Raw genomic sequence first — 15,522 nt, 5'->3', positions numbered from 1 at the left:
AAATCCTAAGTAGCACCAAACGATAGTTTAACTTCACGAAACATGTGCTGCAAAAGTTGTTTGTAACCTGAAAACCAAGAGTAAAATATGAAAAAAACGTAACATTGTAACATACTTGTAACTGCTACACAATGCACTCATTATGTATGTAAAAACAAACAGGTATTACAGGAAACTGAAGACGATTCATCAATAAAAGAAGGGAAACGCCTAGGGCAAGAAACAAACTGCCTATCATTTAGTTGCAAAGATCGAACATACCTCCATAAATATATCCTTCATTATTGTGAAAAAATGCATGTTTATTATCATGGTATTTACAGTTGCACTGTCTCCGTTAAAACTTTCAATAACATCAGGATAATGTTTACTTTCATCCAAACACACGAATTCTCTATCTTATTGGTTTCAATTTTGCCAGTGGTTTTCATAAGTACTCTTCATTCTCTGTAGATGATGCTAAAACATGTCATTTGATTTCTTCTGTATGGTTCCAAATGTTTGTCTTTATTGTCATCAAGAATTTCTCCTTGTAATATGTCTTCATCACTAGAATAATTAAGCACTGTCTGGATTTTTCTCTTCTTACATTGTTTAGTAGTTCCTGGAATTGGTTTAGAAGTATTTTGTAATATGAAAAGCATGTGTTCCATTTCTTATGGATTCCAGGCATTCTTTCGTATTTTCAGTGATGTAATCCATATGTTGGCGAGGTCTTTGCTCCTTTTTACTCTCGTATCATACTAATAACAACATTAATCTCTCAGTGTAACTCATTACCCACATAATAAAATCCATCTCAAGCTAAATCAGGTCTAAAACAAAGTAATGGAAATATTGTGGAGCTACATCGATCCACTTTATTAGTGCTGCAAAGTTGTCTCAATTTTCTCATCAATAACCTTCACAGCGACTTTCGATGGTACAGTGATAAATATCGTGTTGATTACTGATTTGTGGGTATTACTTAGATAGTAACTAATTTCTACAAATAAATGAATTCCACCTGCCTTTTATTTAAGTAGTTTTCTGGTAGCAAAACATCACTTTTTCTAGACAAAAATTATCCCAAAAGTGCAGTAGCATGGATTTCGTTAGCATAAAATATCCAAGATAGCGAGTGGCAGAATAACTCCAATGTATGAGCCTGTAGAAGCTGTGAACTGTTGGACAGACTTGGAACTGTTCTGAAATGTTTATTGGAATAGATGCTATGATGGATTGGATCCTTTTTCAAACTGTTAACAAAGATATATTAATTGACAGTATATTTATTTATTTATTACTCCAACTGTAGATTGTAAATATTGTGTGGATGTCATAGAAAAAGTTGACAAACAAAGTAATAGAAAACAACTTAAATAATCACTGCTTGGTAATTTATGGTCTGTTCTTCATAAAAGTATGTTTTGAACTTACAAAGCAATAAATGTTTTGTTACACATTGTAATGAATATGTTAACAAATGCAGTTCATTAGACATGGAAACATATTGAAAACTAGAAACAGTAAATATATTTTCAGAGCCTGCTTAATATAAACAAATCAAGCAGAATGTTATGAAACAACATAATCACATCTCATTTTCATCTGCTAACTTTCTGATGTACACTGACACATGGGTTTTGTGAAGTTCTGGTTCTGATAACAAGCAATGAATGACATTCACTATTAAATTTGTACCTATCACAATAGATACTACACATTCTGTTATGCTACTGCTCACATTTGTTTCCTATACTGAGTGTCTACAGTACCAGATGACGTATGGATATTTAAAATCGACTAGTAGCTGTCCCTATACTTCATCTGTTCCCAGAATAATAGTTATCCAATTAACCCTATTACCTGCTAGACACCTACTTTAGTACATTATGTATCTTTCACATGCTCATTCCCAATATCTGGCTGATCAGTGTGTAGAGCAGATTTGGTTGGCTACAACAAGGCACTAGTGGGAAATTATAACTATACTTAAATATACCTTAAACTCTGCTAATGTTGTGTAGTGGTAAGCAATCTAAAATGTATTTGCACCACAACCCTCAGTACTGTAGACTCAAAAATGCTTTTTTTTTCTCTTCCAGTTTCGGCTATCCCAGAAGTAACAGTGACACCTGAATGTCTTCCTGGCAAGATACTGCAAGAGACCTAATGAAAATCTCTTTGCAACTTTTATGAGCTATGAACACAACTCTGTGATGGAATTTTATCCTTTATCCTGAACTTTACTGTAATAAGAACAACAGGAAGCATGTTTGCAATGAAAAGTATTTCTACTGGAAAGTCTCAATAATATGACATAAGATGAGTGAAATGAAGAATGTTATGTAAGTGTGGACTACAATTAAGTAAGAGGACTTATTACAATATGACAGGATGAGTGAAATCAAGAATGTTATACTAGTTTCTTCATGACTATGGAGGAAACCATCACATTATTGTTATAAAGTGCCAAATCAAGAACTTTCTAGTATCTGTCTCAAAACATTAATGTACTCAGTGAATAGTGTTATTATTTCAAACTAAATGAATCACATATGTGTTCCCTCAGTAATAGAGGATAATAGTAAATATGTAGGTTCCATCATATTTTAAGTACAGCATGTTGTGGATTAATAATTTTGCTGTAAAACCTGGGGCTATAGATGTATTGTTTCCTTAAACACTTCAAGTAAGTTGGCTGCACTGATGATCATTTATCGACAGTTTAGTGAGTAGTTTCCCCTTTAAATTGCTACAGTTCATACCTATTATAAATATTTAAATAAACTTTATTGACAACAAACGGTACTTTAAGTTGGAAAGCCATGTAACTGAGTGTCCATACAGCCAAATGAGAGTACGTCTCCAATGATACCTTTAAGACAAAATTGTATTATTTCCTGTCTCAAACGTTTGTATGAGATACTGCAGTTCTGGGTTTAATAACAAATGCAAACTTAAATTTCTATTGGCCATTGTTTGGGATAATGTGTCATAAGAATTTTAAGAAGAGACTAGGATCTCGTCTAAAATGATAGTTTTTCACATGACACCACTTGCAAACACATGAACATTTAGGTGCAAAATAATATTTGAGTGTGAAGGACTGGTTTATTTAACATTAAAGTGTGCTGCCACTATTATGTCTTTGAAAAGCGGTGCAGGTCACTTAATTTATTTCAACTTATTTTAACTGGTGTAACAGTCTAATTCCAAAAACATATTCTAAGAAGCTTGGAAACAAAGACATGAAAAAAATATACTGAGAAATTATTCCATTTATGAAATGAGTGTGACAATTTCTAATTCAGTTTACTGTTTAAAAACACAAATTATAATACCTATATTAAAAGGATACTAGTAACCACTGGCTCAAGATCTATGAATTAACAACATTTTAAACATTAGCTGTAGATGAATCAACTGTATTGGAAACGAATTGATGTCTTTTGATGTTATAAGAATTAGTGTTTATACTTGTAAACATAAACTGTGTAATCACTGAGAGGGAAGAAAATCACCTAAGTATCTGAAATCTTTTGTGGGTGGTGTTTAAAACTATTTTTCGCTTCACTCCTATGGACCACTCACTGCCAAATGCTCTGGACTTTTGGCGTCTTTTTCTGGCCTAAGCTCGATGCCTCAATTCTTCATGGCTACTCAGTGGCCCAACTTTCTCATCTTTCATCCACTCTAATGGTGCTCTAAAGGAATGACAGTGTAGCAGTGCTTTTTCTATGTATACATTTGTATGTCTCTAGGTTTTTTGGCCTTCTGTGGTACATGCAGTTTTCCATGTCACTGCTAAATAAACCAGCGCGATATGTGAACACTGAAGACATGTTACATGAGAAGATATGGCAGAAAAGAAAGTACATTCCAGAAAATTGTACACTTTTGTGATGTCTCTTTGTGTGTGTGTCTGTGTGTGTGTGTGTGTGTGTGTGTGTGTTTGATTGTTTTTAGTAGATGTTTACTCACCAATCAAATAGCAAACTTCCAAATCAAAAAATTGTTAATTGTGAAATGGACATAAATTTATGAAAACAGGGTAACCATATATTTACAAACATTTATATAAATGTTCCAGTATTATGATCAATATATATATATATATATATATATATATATATATATATATATATATATATATATATATATATATAGCTACAAATATTTTCTGAAACTTGGTTGTTTATAACAAAATGTGGAAAATGAAAGTCAAATTTCTACACATTAACTCTCAATGAAAAGTTGTTACTTCTTGTTTTTACTCAGTTTGACACTTCTATGGTCCCCATAAATGAGTACTTCTGATTTTTACATCAGTGTTCTTCCAATAATTTTTTATTCAGTCAGAGTTCTATTATATCTGAACATCTGAGCACTTCAACCCAATATTGTATTTTGGTTGTCTACAGGGATGGGAATCTAAAACATTCTGTGAAAATATGTCTCTATGCAGAATATCACGTTTTTCAATCTTAATCTCTATCATATCGCTTTGAATTTCTTGGAGCTGCTTGCAGCAGGGATCCTTTTTTCAGTTGACATGCTCTAAAATTCCCTTACACATAATGTTTTCATTTATCTGAGCTGGATGGCTCTAGAACATCATTACATGTTTCCCACTGTTACATTTAGTAGTCCAGTTCTCTCGAACAGGTCTTCATTACTTTTTCTCTGGTAACAGCCATTGCGTTTTATTGGTACCAGATTTTTTCTTCAGAATTTACTCTCTTTCTTTTGCATGCTTTTTGTTTCTCCTGCCTTAGTCAGTCCCAGGCATTGGGATAAGTAGAAACATTCTGGTTATGTGACTATAATACTATAATATAATGCTGTAGCTCTTATAGTAGACGTATTTTGTCACTGAAAGTCCAATTCCATCTTACTTGGCATTTTTTTAGCCTCTCCACCACTGACGTTCTTCGGTATTACTTCAACAAGATATTAAAATTTTTTGCCTCATTAGTTTTTGCAAATTCTGTGTTCCATAAATTAGGTGCCTCTTTTATTTTTGTCACTTATTCTATTTTTGTGAAAGATATTTGAATGCGAGCTTATATTTTCACAACAGATACTATTATTATTATTATTAAGGACTACTTTGGCTTTAATTTTTTCTACTGTATCTGTTATTTTGTACCAATTTATAAACTTCATGATATTGTAGGATGATTCATTCAACAGTACTGCTAACTCTCACATGTTCAAACATTTTTTAGTTCAAATCTTCTTAATTTGCCAATCTCCTTAGTCCAGCTTTCAACTGTATAGATGCGTAGATTAAAACTGGGACCCTTAATAATTTGTATATGTGAAAATATTTAGATTCTCTAAATTTATTCTGTAGGGTTTCCTAAGAACTATGTCATCTTTTTCTGAATGTTTCCCTTCTAACTTCCTCTGTCAATTGTGTCATAGCTTTGTATGTGCTATACTGACACATTATGAATCTAGCAGTGCGTCTCTGAATTTAATCTCTGTCTGCTGTCATGGGCTACTTGAAGACAACTCCAAATGCGAGAACAATATTCTAGAATTGGTCGCACCAGTTGCTGTCATTCAGTACTGTTACTAGTGTTCGGTGGGTGACATATTAGTCAGCAATGGTGGCCCTGAAATGCTGCTTAAGTCACTAAAACATTCTTACACCAAAACCCAACCAAGTCTTTGCCAGTATCTGTACTAATTTGCAAGTGACTATCTCCATTGTTGACACTAACGTATCTGTGATCCTTTGTTGTTGTTGTGGTCCTCAGTCCAAAGGCTGCAAACCTACATTCATTTGAAACTCCTTACTGTATTTAAGCCTTGGTCTTTTTATTTTTAAGCCCATACACTTTCCCCAAGTACTAAATTTGTGATTCCTTGGTGCCTCAGAATGTGTCCTATCAATTGAGAATTTTTTAGTCAAGTTTTGCTACAAATTCTTTTCTTGCCAGTTAGTTAAATATCTTCTGATTAGTATCGCCATCTGCCTATTGAATCTTTAGCATTCTTGTAAAGCACCACATTTCGAAATCTCCTTTTCTCTTCTTGTCTGATCTACTTATTGTCCATGTTGCACTTCTGTACAGATCTCTTACACTCCAGGCAAATGCCTTCACAAAATAATTCCTTACATTTAAATTCTTATTTGATGTTAGCAATTCCTTCTTGTCAAGAATTGATTTTCTTGCTATAGCCTGTTTCAATTTTAAGCACTCTCTACTTCAGCCTCGCAGCTTATTTTGTTGCCGAAGTAGCAAAACTCATCAACTACTTTTGGTGTACTATTTCCTGACTAATTCCCTCAGCTTTGCCTACTTTAATTCGTTTACATGCAGTTACCCTTGTTTTACTTTTGTTGATATTCATCTTATAATCTCTTTTTACAACATCATTAAGACTGCTGAACTGCTCTTCTATGTCCTGTCCTGTCTCTAACAGAATTATGATATCATCACCACACCTCACAAGCACATAATCAGATAGGACTTTTGAAACCAAACAGTCTTTACAAAGCATTTTCTTGTCACATCAAAATTAACGTTGTTCTTTCAGCCTGCCATTTTAATCTTTATTATTGTTTTCTTTTATGGAAATATTCAGTACTTCATAGCCTCATCTGAATAAACAACTTTTTTTTTCTCAAAAGTTAACAGCTAACTCATGAGAGCTAATGGAAGTGAATTTCCTTTTCCTAGGAATTAATGTAAGATGTCTGTACCAGAGGTACTTAGGGGAAGCATAAATTATTAAAATCTCTCAGTATTCCAATATTCCTTTAATCCTGCCTGATATTTAATGTTATTATATGCTGCTCCTCATTTGAAGAGGTTTTCCAAAGTAACTGATTTACATTTGGAATGAAGTATATGTTTTCTTTCGTTGTGTCAAATGCCAATTAATGTTTTTGGCAGAAATGAAACCTTAATTAGGGACAAAGATTATTAATTAAACGCTATTCCCATGAAGTGAACTGTCTTCTCTCTCTCTCTCTCTCACACACACACACACACACACACACACACACACACATACATTCTGATTAAAGTACACGTAAATTAACCTTCACACTGGGAATGCCTAATTCCAGCAGCAAAGCACATAAGCATTCCACAGGGCTGGAGGGTGGAGAACCATCTTGCAGTAACAGTCATAATTCTGTGAATGGAATAAAAACCCAATTTTTTGTTTTGAGAGAACACAGAACATGTTTAACTTTGCAGTGTCTCATTCATTCTTTATGGCAGATTGGTAATATCCCGATCCTATTTTCGGAAAGGTTGAAGGCTTACTGTTATTGAGTTTAGATGAACAGTACCGTTGAAAAGCAAACTGGCAGCCTGATCACCTTTACTGAATACTTCCTGAATTAATCTGCAACATTCACTTCTGCTGTCATGGTTTTCCAGTGAACGTACAGCTTCTGACATTATTCCTCTTGCAAAGACGTTCTAAGCAGTAGGATGGGGAATCCAAAACTCACCACTTGCAAGGCTGAATTGTATACAACACTCCCTCTTACTTTTTTCATTCGTAATGGTTTTATCTGGCACACAGTGACACTCAAATATACAAATTTTATAAGTAAAAATTTGTTGACTGCCTTTGTTTCGGTCTCATACTTTCAATTTTCAATGTTTATCTCAGTGTGAAATCTTCTTCCGCAGGGTGTTCAACTTTCACATCAGGTTTTCCGCCTTGAAATTGTAAGGCAATAGGATCTGAGAGAAGCTAATGTTGTTATGCATGCATTATGTAAAAACAATCTGACATATATAGTTGTGGCCCTCACTGCAGTAAAAGTTATTAACATCTGACACTTAGAACAATACTAGCAACCCAGGCAGCTGTAAGATTAATCTCCATTGTTAATTATTTTTCTTCTTAATTAAAGAAATAGAAATTATGTTTTTACATTCCAAGCATTAGTTAATTACTAAAAGATGTGAATAACTGCAAAATAAATGTCACTTGAAGAAACATGTGTGTAACTACAGATTATTCCCGTGAAATCATGAAAACACAAACACATATTTCATGCCCTATAAATATACCTTTCTGTTGTAGTGTGTTCGTACTATGATAGGAGCTTCCTGTGATACATAACGGTTTCATAAGTAGTCTATTGACTCCCACATTCTTCATTCTTACACTTCATTAAACTTTGTAATACACGATTATTCTTTTTTTTGTAGCAGCAAGTGTCGAATGTGTTCCTTCTATCTTGGGAAACACTTCGATTGCTTTTGAGATTGGTATCATGTCTGTGTGGGTTTGCCTTCAGCTGTAGTTGTTTTAGTGGCTTATTTTCGACTTTAAAAAGTTCTACATTCACTGTTCTGACTGGAAGTGTAGTGACGAAAATTTCATGTTATTGAGTTCATACACAACATATTTCTGAAAAAGCTCAGATCTTATCATCTTTACAAACTTTTTTTGTTCCAAGAAATAAAGTGACTGTCGACGTCTGTAATTTAGTTACTACTATGAGAAATTATGTTAATTAGATTTAAAAAATGGACAGCGTGTTTTTACAATTTTTTTAGTCTGTTTTTGAAGAAACACGAGGAGAAGACATGAAACAGGAATTACAATTAGGGTATGTTTTAATTCAACGGGTCTAGAAAGTATTTAGAACTCCAGCTGGGTAATTTTGTATCTGAAGATTTTTAAATATTTTAGTATGATTACATTTCATCTTTTGTCATGCAAGTGTAGGATCTTAAGATTATTTTCAATATCTTTCAACAGTGTATCCCATTTCAACAAAATGGGTAACTGCTGCTGATTTATTTGGTTTTTATAAGCAAAATGCTGAAAGATATCCATTAACTGAAAATATGAAACAGAAATCCAAATGTCTCTAACTGTGTACCCTGTCTCATTTTAAAAACTGTCTTTTGCTGCTTCACATAATTCACACAAACTCTGACTCCACATAGCTGACACCATTTCATTAAACTCTGATAGTGACATAGTTTGCTTCAGTTCTATCTCTGGAAAACGTTCCAGAGGGAGAACATACATGAGCCTTTATCATATTATTAAAACCAGCATATTTTCTCTTGAACTCACAATTTTCCAAACTAAGCTTCTGCTGCAAACTGTTAGGTAAGAAGGAATTCTACAAGTGGAATTTGCAGAAGTAGAGACGTGTTGTCCCAGCATGTGATGAAATTAATGAAACACACAATTCCAAACACCTGACAATTTCGTACCTCATAATTGTTCAGTCATTACTTTGAATACAAACACGTTTCTTTTCACTTTAAATACTCTGGATATCTGTATTTTTTCTTAGGATTATGTAAACTACTTCCAAGGAGGTCGATTGAACTAAAAGAAACACATCTTTTTTGGATTTCTACAGTGTTATGACACCTACTGGACAGTATTCATAATAATTTATTAGGAATTCTATACAAGGTTCTGTTTCTGCCAAAAACTTCACAGTATCTGATAACTCATAAGGTTGTTTTTTTACTCTGCAAATATTCAGTAGATATAAAATTCTGTAGTCTGTTGTCTGTCACAACTGCTGTTACTTAGAGAATCATTTAATTTTAAAGTGAGTGTTGTATTTTTCTTATTCAAAACTTGTCTATGAAATTAGAGATGAATCTCAAATTGTGAAATGTAAGATAACTTGTATGTGTGTTGTACATTGTAAATAAAGAATCAAGTATATGTTTTGTCATAAAAGATTGGAAATTATTATTATTTTCGTCATTATTACCATTTTTGATGATCAGTGTATATACTTAACCTGATCAAACTAGGTTCTTCTGAACCTCTCTTACATCAAACCAGAGTTTCACGTATACAACATTTTTTTACATCATAGTTACCCAAGAAATAACTGAAATTTTAATGTATATGAATTTTAATATATATGAATAGAACTGATAATGATTTGAATGTATGTAGAGACAATGTGCATAAATAATACAAATAAAGAATAAAGTTAGTATAAGTGGTACTTCTACTAACCCACCAGGGTAGCTGAGAGCACTAACGTGCTACTTCCTGGACTTGGGTAGGCGCGCTGGCCACAGATCGAATACACCCGGCGGATTAACAACGACTGGTGTGCCAGCCAGCCTGGATGTGGTTTTTAGGCGGTTTTCCACATGCGACTGGGTGAACACTGGGCTGGTCCCCTCGTCCCGCCTCAGTTACATGACTCGCAGACATTTGTAACACATTCACACTATTTCACGATTTACACTGGACGCAGACAGCTGGGGTACACTAATTCCGTCCTGGGGGGGGGGGGGGCGGGTTAGGGGGTGGCGGCAGGAAGGGCATCCCACAATGCTGGATAAAGGCAGTAGCAAAAGCAAAAGGATGTGGTAGTTCTACAACTGATACTGCTGCTGCTGTCATTGATAATAATAACAATAATAGTAATAATTATAATAATAATAATAATCAAATACAAAATATTTATAAGTTTAGGAAATTGATATTTGCTAATATAAAGGCTTCCGAGAGAGAGAAATTTGAGCAGAACATGCCAGCCAAAAGCACTGATAAAATAGGAATATATGTTTGGAATAAAGGATGTAAAGGGCTTAAAGGTCGGCATTATTATTGTTTCAGTAGATATGTCATTAACATTCTTTTTAAGCTGGGGATATTATTCACTTTTCTTATGTAAGGAGGGATGTTATACCACCGTCAGATTTCTGCTACTGAAGAAGACATCAAGAAAGTGACTGAGTGATTGAGTAGGAAATAAAAGATTTTTTTATGGACCAAACGAGTGTTGTTCAGACAAGAGCATTACGGTTGAGAAGATATATGAGGTGCTGTAGTGCATCAATAACACAATAGAAGAGACAGAATGTATGGAATCTGTGCACCTGCTTGCACAAATAGCTAGGATGGTTTCGCATAAGATGATGAAATATAAGCAAAAAGTTGATTGTCACCGATATATAAAATGCAGGCATTCACAAGCAGTTCAGACGCCATGTGGTTTCAAAAGAAATATTTTGCAGGATGACATCACTGTAATGCAGAATTGTTTTCTGTATGCATTTGTAAGAGTTTCCATTTCAGGTCAAAAGTGCCAAGTTTGAAAAGACATTCACGTGCAATATCCAGACTTTTTGGGCATTTGGATATGACACTGGCCAGAATGTGGGCTGCAAGGGAGCCTGATGGCAAGCACTCATGTCATCAAGGTTCCTACCAAACAGGTCTAACCACCACAATGGAGTATCACCGTATTTTACACAAGAACATTGTAACCCCATCACATCTGTGCCTGCCATGGGAGAACAAATAATGGACTCCCGGCCACATCATATGTCATTTTGTACCAATGGTTGGAGACTAGCACTGGCAGGACTAATGAATACCTGTTTACGTTTAGAACACCATTAACACCACAACACAAATGGTTGTGGCTAGAGTGGTATGATGGGCAGACAGTGTGGATTGTGGTTGAATGGTTTTGTATTTTGTTCAGTGATGTTTCACATTTCGGCACTACACCACATGACTATCACCACCAAGTATGGAAGCTAGCTGGGCGGAGACCCCATTCTTCCAACAATTTCGAGACGTACAGTGATGTTACTCTTGGAATAATGGTGTGGTGAACCATCAGGTGTGAGTTCCGGTCATGGCTGATTGTAACTGTGGATATTCTGATGGCATAATGGTAAGTCACAGACATCCTGTATCGTCATGTGCGACCTCTCATACAACAGTATTGTAGTGCCATTTCTCAGTAGGACAACGTCCATCCACATATTACATGTGCCTTGATCAACTATCTACGTAATGTTGAGGTACTCCTATGACCAGCAATATCCTTAGATCTGTCCCTGATATAACATGAGTAGGACCAAATTCGATGCTAACTCTGTCCCAGTGTCATTGTTAAGGATGTCAAGGACAAGTTAAAACAGCTGAAGGCCATCTGGCCTCAGGACACGGTACAACCGATGTAAGCGGTCCATGATTAAGGAATTTGTTGCTAGCGCACTCGAGCAGATGTAATTTCGATGGATTGCTCATGCGCTGCCTGCGATATGTAAGCTGTAAGAGAATCTCAGACCAGAGAGCAGTGTTGTATGCAGTAGGAACTGTGTTTCTATCGTGCAGTGTTGCCAATTTAGCGACTTTGTCGCTAGTAATGGCGACTTTTGCCTTCGTCTTAGCGACAAAAGAAAACTTTTTAGTGACAAAAATTATTTAGCGACTAATCTGGCGGCTTTTGGAGTACTGACGACTTTTGAAGCACAAATCAAAACTGTTTTGGGCCAGTATTTTCATTAACAAAAATTAGATTTTAACGATAGAATGGGTACTACACTGACTTTGTTCTAGATTTACTAAGTTAAATTAAGTTCTTAGCAGATCATGTAGCGCTGTTCAGCATTTAGTAAACCTGAATGTGGGAATTGCCTAAAGAGTAAGAAAACCTTGACTATAGAACAATTCATTATTTATTACCCACTAGCCTGTTATCGTCGATAGCGTATCGATCTATAATTCTTCAACTTTTGAACTCCCTTTATTTTTCGAATTGACAAAAAACATACGTAATATTGAGTACAATAAAATACATTTCTGTCCAGCAACCTCTAATTTTTCGAAATGTTAACTCGCAGTCAAATTATTACCACATGCACAGTGGTAACGCAAGAATAATTCGGTGGGGGTATCTGAGACATTATTACGTTTTAAACAATGAACAATAGGACTGATATCGAGTTACTGAGTGAGGACATTGTTTCTTGACCTCTAGTTCGCCTGAGTTTTAATGTATTTTCAGTGATTATAAATTGGTGAAACTTATGTTGTGGTGGCTTACATAATGGATTTACCGCAGAAGAAGAAGCAGTACGCTCAAAAATATCGGGATGCGTGGGAAGCAGAACCTGAGTTCAATGGATGGCTGAAACCAGTCGTTGGAGACTTATCCAAGGCAAGATGTCAAGTATGTGCAACAGAGCTTTACGCTAAATTGTGTGATATTAGAAAGCATTCGAAAACTATTAGGCATAGACAAAAAATTGATTTAAAAAGAAACACAAACCACCTTACCTGTGAAAATTGTTCCGAAAACTACAGTTAGAATAGCAAGCAGAGCGGAAGGCGCCCTTTCATTATTTATTGCTTAAAATTGTTCTATTTTAGCTGTAGATCATTTCAGAATACTGTGCAAGAAGGTGTTTTCCGGTGATGAGGGCGCTAAAAACATGCAATTACATCGTACAAAGTGCACTAACAGTATAACTTAAGTTTTGGCTCCATTGAAGATATTGGTAACCAAAAATACAGTGTACTAATAGATGAATCCACAGATGTATCAATATCTAAAATTCTAGGTATCGTTATACGGTACTATAGTGTAAACAACCAAACCATTAGATCAGCATTTCTCAAACTCGCTGTAGTAGAAACTGCAGATGCAAGAAATCTGGTTGCTGTTCTTGTGAATTCTTTGAAAGATCTCAAACTTTCAATCGCTAATATGATAGGAATTGGCACAGATAATGCTTCTGCAATGGTTGGAATAAACAATGGGCTTTTCGAACAACTCAAGAGAGAATATGGTTTGAAGCATTTGGTATTGATCCGTTGCATTTGTCACTCTTCAGCTTGCAGTTTCGAACGCCTCAGTGAATACCATACCTAGAAACATAGTTTCTTGTACGGGAAACCTACAATTGGTTCTCCATTTCACCCAAAAGACAAGAGGAATATAAAAAGGTTTATGAGACAATAAATTGTGGAAAACAGCCACTAAAAATTTTGAAGGTCTGCGCAACATGTTGGTTTTCAATTGAACCAGCAATATCAAGAATTCTGGAGCAGTGGGAAGAACTAAAGCTACATTTATCACTTGCCATGGTTCAAGACAACTGTTACACTGCCGATCTTTTGTACAAGATGTATTGTGACGACTCAAATCATCTTTACATGATTTACCTTAAACATGCTTTAAAAGACGCACAAATAGCATAAAAGAAATTCAACAAAGACTGCCAAGTAACGTTACGATCCTGGAAAAAAGTCAATGCTGAATGTTGAAGAAACACTAAAAGTGAATAAAAATAATGCTGTAGCGGATGTAGCCATAGAATTGGGTTTTAGTGGCGACTTCGTAGACGGTATGCTGCAAGAATGGCATAATATCAAATTCATTAGGTGGAATAACACTACTAACACTGTTCGATTTTGGAGTGAGGTTTTGCAGTATAAAAATGCCGCAGGGGAGAAACCTTTTTTTTTTTTATTATTTCACAGCTAGCAATGACTGTTCTATGCCTACCGCATTCAAATGCAGAAGTGGAAAGAATATTCAGTTCTATGAACATTATAAAAACTAAACGTAACAGATTATCGTTAAAGACAATTAATGCTTTGATCATATTGAGAGACCAGCTGAAGAAACAAAATAAAGATTGTGCATCTTCTGACATACCGTCAGACGTATTGGAGCTTATTGGAACGAACAAAAGTTATTCTTTTGCGACAAAACCAGTCAAACTGCAACATCATCTTTTGATCGACGTTCAACCCTCTACATGAACTACAGTTCTGTCAGAGCATGAAACGGAAGAGCCATTCGAGCTTCTGAGTGACGACGATGAATAGCACACATACCGGTATGTATATATTTTGTAACCTAATTTGAGTTCGTGCTTTCTTTTGTTACAAATATAGTTGTATATTTCTAGTATATTTGACTAATGTTATTGAAACAACAATTTAGGTGTTGCGTCAATTATGATAACATGTTTAATTAAACGTTAGCGTATTTTGCATGTATGTTGTTGCAAGAGATGCGTCATTTAATTAAGACAATATAGCAGTTACGTATGAGAATTTTTATTAATATTTTATTACACCCCCCCCCCCCCTGCACTGGCTTATTGCACCATTCACAGCACGAAATTTTCAGCACACCCCTAGTAAAACCAGTTCTTTTGATATTGAATCTAGCGACATGGATTTTTTAGAGTTGGCAACGCTGCTATAGTGCAGTCGTGTGTGTCGAGTTGGCTGGGCAGGTCGTGGGCAGCGATGGCAGAGCCTGTGCGTTGTAGTATAAGGTAAAAGTAGCCTCGCGCTTATGTTGTACTGCTATATCAAATCCAATGCAAATGTTTCTAAAAAAATCTCTTAATAATAATCTTTCTCATAAAAAGTAACTGTTGACAATCACTCATCTCAATTTAAAGAATTTACTAATTTCCCCAATCCATGGTCATCCCGATTATTGTAAAGAAAAATCAGTTGTTTCTTTTTTTTTTACACGACAAATCCATCTGCCAGGATTGCACTCGGCTGTGCCAGAATAATTTCTTATAGGAGCAGATATATATGCGTTATCCGGCGACCTTGTTGAGGTAAGAATTTTCAATTTATTCATAATGATCTTTCAGGGCCATGACGCAGCACTGCTGACGTCGAAAATTGACCAGTTTAAAATCACAGTCAATTAATGAAAGGTTATAAGTGAGCCACAATTTTATTGAGAAATTAGTCACGTTATTATTGGTAGGTTACGGAACAATA

General features: G+C 35.2%; 1 protein-coding gene across 1 annotated transcript in view; it reads left to right on the top strand.

Moving 5' to 3' along the window:
• The window catches only part of LOC124554047 (adenylate cyclase type 5-like), a 589,866-nt gene extending 587,588 nt beyond the window's left edge, over positions 1–2,278 (top strand). The window contains exon 21 of the mRNA XM_047128083.1: positions 2,088–2,278. The gene's annotated coding sequence lies outside the window, so the exon portion shown is untranslated. The remainder of the gene's footprint in view (positions 1–2,087) is intronic.
• The last annotated feature ends 13,244 nt before the right edge of the window (positions 2,279–15,522 follow it).

Source organism: Schistocerca americana, chromosome 11, assembly GCF_021461395.2.
Source record: "Schistocerca americana isolate TAMUIC-IGC-003095 chromosome 11, iqSchAmer2.1, whole genome shotgun sequence".
NCBI lineage: Eukaryota > Metazoa > Arthropoda > Insecta > Orthoptera > Acrididae > Schistocerca > Schistocerca americana.
This window is presented reverse-complemented; position numbering and strand designations above follow the sequence as displayed.